Raw genomic sequence first — 11,925 nt, 5'->3', positions numbered from 1 at the left:
TCATACATACCTACAAACATTTTACGAACCTTCATTCCTTGTCAATTCATACATACCTACAAGCATTTTACGAACCTTCATTCCTTGTCAATTCATACATACCTACAAACATTTTACGAACCTTCATTCCTTGTCAATTCATACATACCTACAAACATTTTGCGAACCTTCATTCCTTGTCAATTCATACATACCTACAAACATTTTGCGAACCTTCATTCCTTGTCAATTCATACATACCTACAAACATTTTACGAACCTTCATTCCTTGTCAATTCATACATACCTACAAACATTTTACGAACCTTCATTCCTTGTCAATTCATACATACCTACAAACATTTTACGAACCTTCATTCCTTGTCAATTCATACATACCTACAAACATTTTACGAACCTTCATTCCTTGTTAAATCGTACATACCTGCAAATATTCTACGAACATTTCACCGTAATACAAACTGTCAAATATATCCATCGGACAATCCATTCTTCGTTAAATCACATTCCATTCTACGAACATTTTCCCTCTTCTAATACAAGTTGTTAGTAGTAAATAAAATCGGTTCTCAACCTTCAATATTCGTCTGTCTTTAATTATATGGAGTCAGAATCTACACACTTCCAACGTTGTTCATTTCATGTATTCTTGGTTGTGACCTCTATGGCATCCTTTCCTACCCCTAATCCTTTTATAAAAAAAGACGCCATAGAGGTCCCCAGTGAGTGCTGCTGCTGCTCTAGGTGTGTCAGAAATTTCGTGAAAATAGTGAATAATTCCACCCCATCTTTCCAAGCTTATAACTCCTCGAAAAATGTAATTCAAGCCCTAATTTTTTTTTCAATTAAAGGAGCAAGGACCAAGGTTTCAATAAAAAAACAACAACAAAAAAAAAAAAAAAACAAAAAAAAACGTGTTTTTTTTTTTAAAAAAAGGTTTTAAACTGCGGACTTTACAGGTAAATTTCTAAAAGAACAGCTCTTTTTTTGTTTTAAATTTGAATATATTATTTATTGACCTTTTCTCTTCAATTTGTGATATATAAGACTTTGGTACATAAATTAATTATTTACTTTTTATAGACATTTAAAAATGGGAAGCGTTAATTATTCGACCCCCTGTCTTTCCAAGCTTATAACTACTCGAAAAATGTCATTCAAGCCCTAATTTTTTTTTCAATTAAAGGAGCAAGGACCAAGGTTCCATTAAAAAAAAAGAAAAAACAAATAACGTGGTTAAAAAAAAAAAAAAGGTTTTAAACTTCAACTTTACAGGTAAAATTCTAAAAAACACTACGTTTTTTTTTGTTTTAAATTTAAATATATTATTTATTGACCTTTTCTCTTCAATTTGTAAGTAAATTAATTATTTACTTTTCGGTGAGTAAATTAATAAATAATAAATTTAATAGTTTATTTTGGAAGTATAATCCATAAAGAAAATAAATAACCCTCTTTTAACAGAGAAATTACGAGATTTTTATATTTTATTCGCAGTTTCGTGTTAGGGGTGTCAAAAATTCTGATACACCTACTGCTGCTGCTGCTCTGCGATTTTTAGTTTGGGAAAAGATAGTTTGAAAATATGGAGACAGACAAACAGACTTTTATATATTAAATTTCATACATGGGTAGAAAAATTAAAAAAAAAATATTTCATTTAGTGAATTAATTACACAGTGGGCAGTGCGGTAAGGCAAATTTCAAATGACTAAATCACCAAGAAATGTTTTGTATGATTAAAATAAAGCCCTAGGAAAACAAACGTTGATTAACCTAGCTCCACAACAATTGAGTAAAACAAAACAAAACAAAACAACAAAAAACAAAAACAAAACAAATAAAGCAAAAAAGTTTAATTCAGGGGACGCAATTCATTTGTGAGTTATCTCCCTTGCTAATGTATAATTACTTGGGAATTTTACCCACTAGAATGATGGCAACCTTTTGTCTAATAAAACAATGGCATTCTGCATCTAGTCTGACGCACTGCAGCATCTGCAGTGGCTATACAGCTCGAAGCTGGAACTGTCTCTCCAAATGCTGGCCTGTGTGAGTGATAAGGAGACCTAGGTTTACCCAGTTACCAGGGTCTCCCTCTCGACGTTGCAGATAAAGTCCGACGGAAAGACAAGCTAATACGGTCGGAGCCAGCGCAACTCAACTGTAGGAGTTGTCGGAAAAGTGATGCAGTGCTTCTTCCATACGCTTATCAGGATTCCAAACCGGATTTTTTTCACTAGAATTGTCCATAAGATTTTTTTTTTTTTTTTTTCAAATTTCGTAAAAAAAAAACGTCATTGATGTAAGGGAAATAATTCCCATCTTACTAAGATTTGTTCATTTTTTTTTTTTTTTCATACAAGAATTTGGGACGCTAAATCAGTACAACTTCGATAAATTGTTTTTTCGGTGATTTTTAAAAAAAAAAATAGAACGCAATAAAACTTACGTGCAGCAACAAAACTCTTCCATTTGTATATGACGAAGTTCTTGTGTGGAGACGAGAAACTGGCCAAATATTCCCAAGAATGGTGAATTTTATCCGAGATCAATACTTAATTTAAATTCATTACAGTTTGGTTTAGTAAAAATTTGCTTAAATTTTTACATGAAAAAAGTCGTTGCATTAAAAAAAAAGAAAAAAAAAGACCCATTTTTTTAAAGCTTATATATTTTGTTGTTATTAATGTTATGAAACTTTGTTATATTCAATGAAGTAATATAAAAAAAACATTTTTTTTTTTTAACTAGTGACATCTTTGTTTTCTTACAATTCTTCAAAGTTAGATTTTCATTATAAAAAAAGGTAGTCGAAATGATAATAAAAAAAACAAAACAGTTCCTCAAAATTGTGTAGGTTTTAGTCTCCTAAATTCATATAAAAAGTGAACCAATCTCTTAGTAAAATAGAGTCATCTCCCTTAGATCAATAACTAGACTAAGGTTCTTTTACAAAATGAACAAATCTTAGTAAAAAGAAAAAAAAAGTTCTTTATTTTTCTTTCTTTCTTTTTCTTTTTTTTTTAAGCAGTTTGGGTAGAGCAGGATTATCTAAGAGGACAGCTCAAGAAAAATTTATTCACATTGAATTTGAAGACGGTCATGTTATAATCAGTCGGGAAGCAGACCCACGATAATGCATTCCACAAATGGACAGATCTGTGGAAGAAACTCTGCTCATGGAATTTTCGTTTAGTTGTATCCACAGATAGACTATGGTGGCGGTTGTTGTAGTTAGGCGAGTATTTGTTGCGAGCGTTTTACGGGCAGGGACCATAGACTGAATCTCTGTCGAACACCTGTCATAAAAATACTGACAGAGCAGAGATAGACTCGCAAAGTTTCTTCTGCGAGAAAGAGGAGATAAGGAGACGAAAGGTCATTAGCCACTAAATTTCGCAAAAGGCAGGAAAAGGTGCTCTTTGGAGCTTCACTCTAAATGTGGTCACAGCACTCCATCTTAGGACGTCTGAGATCTCTTGAACAGGTAGGGATTGTGTCGGGAGTAAGATACATTTTTGAGGGGTAGAACGATTCCACCATTTTTTCCAATGATTTTGGCAACGGACCTGATGTAGATTTTCCATTGAATAAATTCTTATCCGCTTTTTCTCATGGAAGGTAATTCTTCGTAGCTAAATACAAGTTACATATATCAAGTAAAACACTGAAACAATTTAGGAAGAAACAACAAAAAAGGAGAAATCTAATTTGTTAAATATAATGTTAGAAAAAAGTTTGTGACCTCATAAGGGCTGCCAAAAATGTCCATCTGGCTTACAAAATTACTTGTAGTAGTAACTGTTGAAGGGAGAGTATGAAGAGGAAAAAGAGGTAGAGAGATAGAGAGAAAGCCCGAGATAGAGAGAGAGATAGGTAGGTAGAGAGAGAGAGAGAGAGAGAGAGAGAGAGAGAGAGAGAGAGAGAGAGAGAGAAAAGGGGGTGCACACTTACTGGAAGCTTCTAGGTGGTTTTATCCGAATGGAAACAATATAAAAGTTCTTTTTTTTTTAGTATTCAGAGTTTTTTTTTTTAATAGTTATCAGTCCTTTTTTATATACAGAGTCCTTGTTAGAATAGTTCTTAATTCTTTTGACAATATCTTCCTTGAAAGGTATTTTTGTCGCATTTCCTTTTAGAGGTAATCTGCCTTTTCTTTTAAACCCGTTCCTGTTCCTTTTCAACCTCCTGCCTCCTCACGAGGTTGAGAAAGTACACTCTCCAAAATGAACAAATCCTGGTTCATTAGAGCAAAGAACGACCGAATAAATCTTTCCAATTATCTTTCTTTCACGAGGATTAAAATCCCATGTGACGGCAGAATATCTTAGTTGATTTTTCAAGTGTCTTAGAAAAATCTTCTTAAGACAAATTTTCTTCATTTAATCCATAATTATCTTTTTCTTGATAATTATAATGTTCACGCCTCTCTGCCATATTTTCATTCAACAATTTTAATGTCTTGTTAGGACAGAGTTGTAGATCATCTTCAATAATTCAGTCGATCTCGTTTTTCCTGGAGACCTTAAAAAGACGTACTCGGTAACTCGATACATCTTCCTTGAGGCTGTCCTTTTCTGCAACTGGAAATATTAATTAAAAAAAAAATTCCAGTATGAGCTCCAATTTGGCGCAAAAACGTCCTTTCCAATCAATAGGCATAAGGCAGTCACATGACGTAAAAAGGGGGGGGGGAAGCATAAAAGCTAGGGAAGGAGCAGGAAGGAAGGAAGAAAAGAAAGAGCAAAAGGAAGAAAGAAAGAAAGATGGTGGAAATAATTTCCACACCATTTCAGGTCAGGGGTAAAAGTCAATCTTAGAAGTTTGTCCAAGCAGGGTGCTTTTTCAAGGCAAGAGCCGTTCATATATTATATAATTGGAATTCATAATTGAGATGAGTTTTATTTATTCATTTTTTATATATATCATACAAACACATATAAAAATATATGTATATATATATATATATATATATATATATATATATATATATATCATATAAACACACATAAAAGGAGGAAGGGTCTCTATCAATTTTTAAAACTTGACATATAGGGTATTTGAACCTGTGGAACAGATTCAGTTTAGTTTTTAGTTTGGAAAAATAGTTGCTAAGGGGTAAAAAAAAAATAAAATAAAATTTGTCAGGCGTAAGTCAACTTAAAGTGTTCTTCTATGCATGTACGAATGTACATTTATATGCTTAACGACCATAATTTTTAAGGTTTGGCTGTTTGTATGTAATTAGCTTAGGTGATAAAGGATAATGCTGGAGAGTTACATGTTCTGGTTTCGATTCTAGCTAATGACACTCAAGTCATATTTTTTAATACTTTTGAAGTCACTAATATATATTGGGTACATCATAATAATCAATAGGGTACTGGCTACATATATTTAATCGGAATTCATAATTGAGATGAGTTTTATTTATTCATTTTTTTCTTGTGGACTATTATCCTCATCTTAGTTGTTGTTTCATGACGTTTCGGCTAACTATTCCTCTGGCCTTCATCAGGTGGTAACGTGGTGAGATGACAACAAATATAGAAGGCAGTAATTGCTGAGGATACAGTTAAGAGACTCAGCATTCCTATCCGTCGCGGTTACCACCTGACGAAGGCCAGAGGAATAGTTAGCCGAAACGTTGTGAAACATATAAAAAAGATGAGGATAAAAGTCCGTAATAAATAAATAAATAAATAAATTTTATCTCAATAATGAATTCCAATTATATAATATATGAACGGCTCTTGCCTTGAAAAAGCACCCTGTTTGGACAAACTTCCAAGATTGACCTGAAATGGAAAACCTACATCAGGAGGATAATAGTTCGCAATAAATAAATTAATAAAGAGCCGTCATTTCAACTAGGACAAAGTGGGAATATGAGCATTGGCGATGAAAAGATAAAGGTTTGATTTTGATTGCATTAAAGTTAACTAGCGATTTTTTTTAATCCCATTATAACACACAGGTCGGGGGAGAAAAAGCCACAAAGATCCGTATCGTACTTGACTCAGTGTCTTTGGGTTTGGGTTTCGATATCAACTCGTGTAATTATTTTTTTTTTCTTACAAGAAATGAACTGTTTAGAAAAAAAACTCATAATACTCGCATGCACATGTCTCAGTTTCATTCCATTGTTTTTTTACTTCATTTTTTAAAAGGAATTTAATGTTACTTTTGATACCAGGCAACGTCGGGTACATCCGCTAGTATTAAATAAAACAATAGTAGTAATAACGTAAAAATTGATAGAATAATAATAGTAATCTGTTACTATTGTTACCGGATATGAACTTCTAGTATTGTACCTTACAGAACTCAGCCATCCTATATTTTGTATCTGTGTATTCATTTCGACGGCATAACAATTATCTTGAGTATAAAGACAATTTTTTCCCCACATTTTAAATGAGCTTCATTGAAAAGATTGATTTTGATTGCATTAAAATTAACTAGCGATTTTTTTTATCCCATTATATCAAACAGGTCGGAAGAGAAAGAATCCTAAAGATCCTGATCTTTGTCGGCCTTTGAATTGTTGCCATAAATGGTAGTATTGTCTGCATAGATACCGACGAATGAACGAAAACTGTGCTTTGGGACATCGTCAATAAAGATAAGGATGGGTCCCTGAGGCACACCAGCATTAATACCGTGAAGCTTCGGATTTCTGTCTATCAACGACTACTTTAATAGACCTTTCAGAGAGAAAGAACTTTATGGTTGAGAGGACTTTTCTAGCTATTCCGTAGCTGGAAACCTTATGAAGTAGACGTTTATGCTAAACTCTGTCAAATGCTTTAGATATGTCAAGAGCTATTGTCTTAGAAACAAAGCTGTTTTCAATAAATTCACTGATCCTGTGTGATATTACCAATGGCAATGGATCTGATGTAGGCCTTCCATTACAAGTCAGGTATACAGAAGATCAGTCTCAGAAGTTTGTCGAAGCAGTGTGCTTCTTCAAGATGGGAGCCGTTTATTTTAACTGTAGCCGAATAGGGATAAGAGTATTGGTGGTGAAACGATACAAGTTCAGTTTTGGGTGCATTAAAGATTATTAGTTGTTTCTTACTCTCATTGCACCACTCGGTCATGGTCGGAGGAGAGAGAATCTTTAAGATTCTTTTTTTTTGACGACTTAGAGATGTTGCCATAAATGATAGCATCGTTTGCATAAATGTCAACGAGTAAGTGAAGAATGTGGTTTAGGAAGTTGATGCCGATCAGGAAAAGAGTTGGGCCCAGGATGGATCCCTGAGGCACGCCAGTATAAATACTATGAGCTTCAGATTTCTGCCCATCGACGACTACCTTAATAAACCTTTTAGAGAGAAATGATTTTATGAGTGAGAGGACGTTTCCAGCTATTCCATAGCTGGAAACCTCATGAAGCAGACCTTTATGCTAAACCCTATGAAGAGCTGTTGTCCTAGGCACTGAGCTATCGTCCATGACAAATGTTGCACACAGTTTTTAACGTAACTATTTTTACTATAGATGGCAGTATCGTTTGCATAGATGTCAGTGGATGATCGTAAGATTAGATTTTGGAGATCGTTGACAAAGGTCAGAAAAAGAGTTAGGTCCAGGATGGGTCCCTGAGGCACACCAGCATTAATAATGTGAGCTTCGGATTTCTGCCTATCAGCGACTACTTTAATAAACCTTTCAGAGATTCTATGGTTGAAAGGACATTTCTAGCTTTTCTATAACTAGACATCTTAAGAAGTAGAACTTTTTGCCAGACCCTATCAAATGCCTTAGATATGTCCAGAGCTATTGCTCTAGAAACGAAACCACCGTTACAATGACAAACACAACAAAAGAGCCATAAATGTGTAGTTTCTGTTCTATCTCAGTCAAAAGGGGAAGGAATCTTTTTTGATTAAATTTATTTTTATTTTTTTCCCAAACACCGTACTCCTTTGAGGAGATCCAGGTATCTTGCACATTAAACCAACATATAACCTCCAATCTGTAGTGGAATGAAGACAAAAGTGGATGATCACATTCAATGCTTCCAAGACTAAACTTGTTTCCTTCAATAATTACAAGAAACCTTCTCTACCACCAATAGCAATGGTCAAAGACTCTTTATCTGAAAGCACATCTTTTAAACTCCTCGACCTAACGTTCACAGGAAACATGAGTTGGAACAATTACATTGAGAGCATTGCCAAGACCGCTGTGAAAAAGGTAGGTTCTCTCTACCGTGCTAGAAAGGTACTAACGCCTGAAAGTATCCTGTACCTCTATAAGGCCACCATTAGCTCATGTATGGAGTATTGTTGTCATATTTGGGCCGGTGCATCTGCTACTAGTCTCTAACTCCTAGACAAGGTTCAAAAGAGAGTCGCCAACCTAATAGGTCCTGAACTATCATCCAAGCTTCAGCCTCTGTCCCATCGACGCAATGTAGCATCCCTCTGCCTGTTCTACAAGTACTTTAACGGTGAATGTTTCGACGAGCTGCAAGCACTTGTACCCCCTCGAAGTAAATACCCCCCGACAAACCCGACAAGCAGCAAAATCCCACCCCTTCACAGTAGAGATCCCTAGATGTAAGAGAGTCTTCTACTCCAGTAGTTTCTTCCCCAGAACCGCTAGACTTTGGAACTCCCTGCCATGTTCCTGCTTCCCCAACTGTACTGACATGCAGAAGTTCAAGTGTAACGTGAAGCGACATCTTGCTGCCCAACTCCCCACCTAGTACCCCTGTAGCCTGTGTTCCTAATAGTAGCCCCCTACATCAAAGTGGCAATGTGCATTGTTAGGGGTGAAAATGTAAAAAAAAAAAAAAAAAAAATTCCGTGTAATAATTGCAGACCCCATGATAGGTAAGCAAGTAAATAGAGATACTGTATCTATCCGGGACTGTTCGGGAATCTTATTACTTTTTACTTTTGTTTCGCTTTTATTTTTAATTATGTAATTAAAAAAAAATATTATTAATCTGATGAATCTAAATGATACGAATAACCAATCCTCATCTCAAAAATTCAGAAACGTCATGTCTGCTTGTTTGTCTCTTTGTTTGTTCACAATTTAATCAATATGTACAAAAGATACAGTGCTTCATAAATTGATTTTCTTACTGAAAACAAACTTAAGTACTTTTTTTAATCCAGCATGACGTCGAATGTAGATTTCTTTTGAATAAATAGTATATATATGTAAGAAGTATGGGGTAGTTTGCTTGAAGCATTGTTAGAGAATAAAATATATTTTTAGAAGGCTAAAACAATGCAGCAATGTACAGTCGTTCTGAAAAGATAAATAAATAAATAAATAAATAATAAATAATTCAATATTTTTTCTTCTTTCTTTCTTTATTTTTTAAATATATATTTATTCATTTATCTACCTGAATTTTAACTGTGGGTGGTATTTAATTCCAAACGTCCTTTCGGGTAATAACCCATCGTCAGTGGAGAAATAAATCCTCTCTCTCTAGGATGTAAATTGCCAAATGGATAATATATATATATATATATGTTGTTTTTTCAGAATTTAAAATTAAACCACGAAACTTATATATTGTTCTATTCTTAAATATTGAGCTTTTCCTTTTTGGCAAGGATCTCCTTGAAAGTATTACTTTAAGTAATATCTATCAGGATTTTTCATCTGAATTCTATCAGTGTCTTATCTCGCTTTTATATATATATATATATATATATATATATATATATATATATATATATATATATATATATATATATATATATATATTCAAAAGAAATCTACATTCAACGAGTAACCTCATTTGCATATTAAATTTAAAAAAGCTATTTTAATAATTAGATTAGATATTATTAATTATTAGTTGTAATAGAATCGTTTTTGTTATTCTGTTTAGAAGCATTATTCACATTTAATTTATTTTCATATATATATATATATATATATATATATATATATATGAAACGACTTAAATTAAAGTTTAAAATACAAAAAAAAAAATCAAGGATCATGGTTCAGTTGTGCTCAAAACAAAAAACTTTCGAACGCGCCCCTGCCATATCAAAGAACCTACTGTTGATTTAATATGCATGGCCTTACTGCTTGTGTAGTGATACGTGTTTGATTTTAAGTTTCAAATGAAAAAGTCAAGTATCATGATGAAATTGTGCTTTAAGCAGAAACATTAATTTCGAACGCACTCCTGTCATATCAAAGAACCCATCGTTTATTTTATATGCCTGGCCTTTTCTGCTTGTGTGGTAATAAAACTTCTCAAATGCACTTATGATGTTAGGCTGTATAAGGTGTTAACTTTGGGCAGAATCGCCTGTTCCTTCTTTCATCGTATTTTTTTCGATTATCGATCATTGATACTTATAGAATAAATTTCGGTACAAAACCTATCTAACATCATTGCCACGCGCATAAAGTATCTTTATGTGAAATTTCATAAAAATTTGCTCCGCCGTTTTCGTGTCCATAGCGAACGAACTCACACACACGCAAACAGACATACACACAGAGTTCGTTTTATATATTAGTAGAAATTTTATTTGTGTAAGTAACAAGGAATGATATTCAACAGAAAAATAAATTTTACAGATTGATGTTTCGTTTTAGAATATAGACCTTAATGAGAACTTATATAAGGAGTATCGTTCAGCTAACTGCTTGCAACGTATGGGTCTATCAATTATAGCCCTTTGTTTTTGTTGTAGAAGAAATAGCTTTTGCATACGAAGTGCCTTCCATACAATATTGCCAAAATACAGAAACTGGTAAAAAGTGGAATAGCTTGCGACTGCCTTCTGTGATACTTATCATAATGTAGTCAATGTCCAGGGTAAGCTAAGAAGAAAAAGAGGGTGGACCGACGAACGTTTATAATATGACCCCTAAAGAAGTCGTTGTTGGGCTACATTTTGGCCAATCCGCACGAACCTTAAAGGAACAAGGGAGACAACTACTGACAAATCAATGTGTGCTTCACAAAATTTCAATCACATATCGAATGTATTAGAAAGTTCTCGAAATATGTTTACCGGAAAAAATAGTCAGAAATAAGTCATACACCATCCACTATGACTATGCAATTTCTACAGCTATGAATGGCAAATGTCTGGCATCGGATAGTATGCCCCATCCCCTGCTAGAATAAAATCATTCTTGTCCTCTATTCAAAAGCTGCCTAAGATCGACGCTTGATGACTAATGCTTTCAAAGTATAAATAATCTTAATATTATGGCAGTGTAGCTCAGTTTCCTGGAAGTACATCCACTGAAACAACCAAAACATGCTCAATGAGTTAACAGACCAGGTATATTAAATTTACTTATAGAAACATTGGTGGCTACATATGTGCATACATATTTCTGTGATCACCCGTTATTAGGGAGACTGCGTCTTCAGGCCAAGAATTTCCCTCGGAAACTCAACAAGATACAAAATCATTCTCTTATATAACCTACAAAAATAGAATCTTTTCTTAGATTAGGGAGGAGGATACAGGGAAGTATTTCATTGGGAAATAGGAGTAGAGAGGTTGGTCTGGGGGGAGGGCTGCAGAAACATGTATGCACATATGTAGCCATCAATGTTTGTATAAATAAATTTAATAAATAATCTTAATATAGAGATCTGTTTTCCCTATTCCAACAAAAACATGAAACTACAAAACGCTTATGCAGATAAGAACGACGTTTGTTCTGGTATGAGAATTCCATCGTCATTTACTTCTAAACGATTGCATAATCTGATGAATAGATACTTGGAAAAACAAAGATTTCTATCAGCCTCCAAGCTTTCAATAAATAATATATCTCAGTGTAAAAAAAAAAAAAAGAAAAGTTTCTAACAATTTATCTACAGTCAGTATTTTACGTAACTTACACACGATAATGCGCCAGATAATCATAGTTTCATTTGCTTTCGAGAAAAAGTGTGGT

Source organism: Euprymna scolopes, chromosome 30, assembly GCF_053919585.1.
Source record: "Euprymna scolopes isolate OS-2025 chromosome 30, ASM5391958v1, whole genome shotgun sequence".
Lineage (NCBI taxonomy): Eukaryota > Metazoa > Mollusca > Cephalopoda > Sepiida > Sepiolidae > Euprymna > Euprymna scolopes.
Note: the sequence above shows the minus strand (reverse complement) of the source record.